The sequence below is a fragment of the Canis aureus genome, chromosome 9 (genome assembly GCF_053574225.1).
Source record: "Canis aureus isolate CA01 chromosome 9, VMU_Caureus_v.1.0, whole genome shotgun sequence".
Lineage (NCBI taxonomy): Eukaryota > Metazoa > Chordata > Mammalia > Carnivora > Canidae > Canis > Canis aureus.
The window spans coordinates 9,001,258-9,003,935 of record NC_135619.1 but is presented as its reverse complement, the minus strand read 5'-3'; the positions used below and the strand labels follow the sequence as shown (position 1 = coordinate 9,003,935).

At 41.5% G+C, this 2,678-nt stretch overlaps 1 pseudogene; it reads right to left on the bottom strand.

The window, feature by feature from the left end:
- Positions 1-448: 448 nt before the first annotated feature.
- On the bottom strand, positions 449-705 carry LOC144321343 (small ribosomal subunit protein eS21 pseudogene; annotated as a pseudogene).
- Between the last annotated feature and the right edge of the window lie 1,973 nt (positions 706-2,678).

Sequence of the window (2,678 nt, the reverse complement as noted above, 5' to 3'; positions counted from 1 at the left end):
GTTAGAAATATTCCATACTTACATGGTCTAGCTCAGTAGCCACCTGCTGTCTGTGGCTACTGAGAAATTGGAATTTACCTATTGTAACTGAGGAATGAAACTTTAAACTAATTTAAGTTTGAATAGCCATTTGTGGTTAATGGTCATCAAATTGGGTAGTGCAACTTTAGACCAACTGTTTACCTCTGACATTATCTATATCATTCATATGTTGATAACAAGAGTTGAAAACCTCTTTGGCTATTCTCTTTTTGTAAAATCACTCATCAGTGGGAAAGTTGGTCTAGCTTGTAAGATTTGGTTCCAATCTCTTCTAAACTCTTCCCCTCAACTTCAGAGGGCTTTCAGGGCAAGAGAGCCCTTGGTATCTTTTGGGGTGGATAGCAGGAGCAGTGGTGAGTTTACTATTTATTTATGACAAGTATCCCATCTCCATGGTCCTCTCCAGTCAGGAGTTCTTTGAAACTATGCCATTGGCCTTGTCTAGGAAGAGGATGGAGTCATCGGGCTCACCATTCCGCAAACGGCCCCACAGATAGCATAAGGTTTTAAACTGGCTATTGAAACTGCCTGTCACCTTGTCAACCTTGGCCACATTCATCTGTATGGACACGTGATCCTCGGCACCAGTGATGTGGTTGCTGACAGAACATTTCTGGGGCACATACAGGTCCACAACCAGAACTTGCCAGTGTCATTCTGCATGTCAAGGTCATGCCTGCCGCCACTGCCTCAGGCATGAGCGCAGACAGGAAGCACTGTGTCCCCCCCACTTAGTATCTCCTTGGAAGACAGAATGCTCCTCCCTGATTGCCTGGAGACCAAATATTCTCCAGCGGGGGGGGGGGGGGGGGACCCGTATGTGATTGCAAGTTCAGATGGGGCTCATTTGCAAGGCTTGGGAGCAGGTGTGTTTGAAAATCTCACAAGTGAAGGCAGAGGTCGGCAACGTCTTTGGCCACTTGCAGGAATTAACAATGTTGGTACAAGGGTCGTGAGCCAGGAAGGCATAAGAGAAGGTGAAGGAGTTAGAAAAAAAAAAAAAAAAAAAAGAGGTAGCATGGAAGAGGAAGGAAGACAGCAAGGGAAAGGACATGTGTAAAGAGTAGTGGGACTGTTAACTCACAGTGATCTTAGTTCCAAATCTGCCTTTGGTCATCCCCTCCCAGGAAGCCAGGCCCTCATACCAGAAAACCTGTGCTTAATTGGCCACAGATGCTTGGGGACAGCTGGGAAGGCTAGGAGGGTAGTCAGTTAGTTCTCTGTACACTCTCAGAGTCTCCCTAAATTCAACTAAATTCAACTAAATTGAATTCAACTAAATTCTCCCTAAATTCAACTCCAAACGGGCTTAAAATAGTACCCGATATAGACTGGCTACTATCATCTGTCCCTCTTTTTCTTCTCTTTTCCCCTTTATTTCAGATCACTTCTTTTTTTCTTTTTTAGCTTAACAAATATGACCTCAGTGCCTAGTGACCCTTCTGGTCTGGGTTGGTATCTGTCCTGATTAGCAAAAGGGAAATAGGAAATGACATTTCAAGACCAAGACACTAATAAAAGCAAAGACATTTCTTGTAAGTCTAAAATTCTGCTAAATCACACATTTTTTTCTTTAGCAGTTTGCTTACAATCCTGGAACCATGTTCCTCATATCTGGGAAATCTATTTTACATTGACTTCTTGTATTTGCTACGTTTTATATTGACTGGCTTTGCTGTATTTTAAATGTATTTGTGTCTAGACTTGTGGGACTTTAGCTACAGCCAATTTCTACATTATTAAGAGGGTTATTTTGAGTGGCCCCTGTGAATAAACCTAATTTTCCCCTCTGATTAGTGCTTAATTTGAAATTGTTTGTGCAATGATGAAATCTTTCTTGAGTTTCACTTCCAGATTCCAGTTTCCATTCCCAGAGGTTGCTTTTGATTATATAAATGCTTTCAGGGTGATTATGTGGGCAAAATTGTATATTAGGTAGTTTTGGTGCTTTTTATAAGAAATTGTGTTGTTTAGAAAGAAGGGCTGTGAGTTAGGTTTTGAGGCTTTAGGTACTTTACAATTACATGATCACTACCTCTATTCAAGGCAAAAGTATACCCTGCTTCTGCAACCCTGCATAATTTTGTCACCCAGCCTTTGATTGGAAAGTCACTTCTCTTTAAGTTTCCATATTTCACAGCAGGAAGATTTTTCTAGATATATACATCAGGCTTTTCAGTGTGTATATAGTCCCCCTTAGCTCTCTGCTTTCCTCCTATCTTCAATTTTTCTAATAAATGTCTTAAAGGACCAAAAGTAAGATATTCATGTTCTTCCGCCAAACTCAAGCTAGAAATCAGACCACATGACTTCTTTATGTGCTAATGCTAGCACCTATGAACCTCTGTACATTACTCTCTGACCCCTGGCCATAGAACTTGGTTCACAGCTGGAGAGGAATTTTGCCTCTGAATGAATACCTCAGATCTCACCTGTACCTGATTTAGATGAGAGTGAGATTTGGGCCTTAGAGTTAATGCTGGAATGGATTAAGATTTTAAGGGATGTTGCGGTGGGGTGATTAATAGTTTGCATGTAAGAAGGACATGGAGAGCCAAGGGCAGAGTGTTAGGAGTTGAACTGTGTCCACCTCAAATCAATGTCTTAAAGCCCTAACTTCCTGGACTTCTGAATAT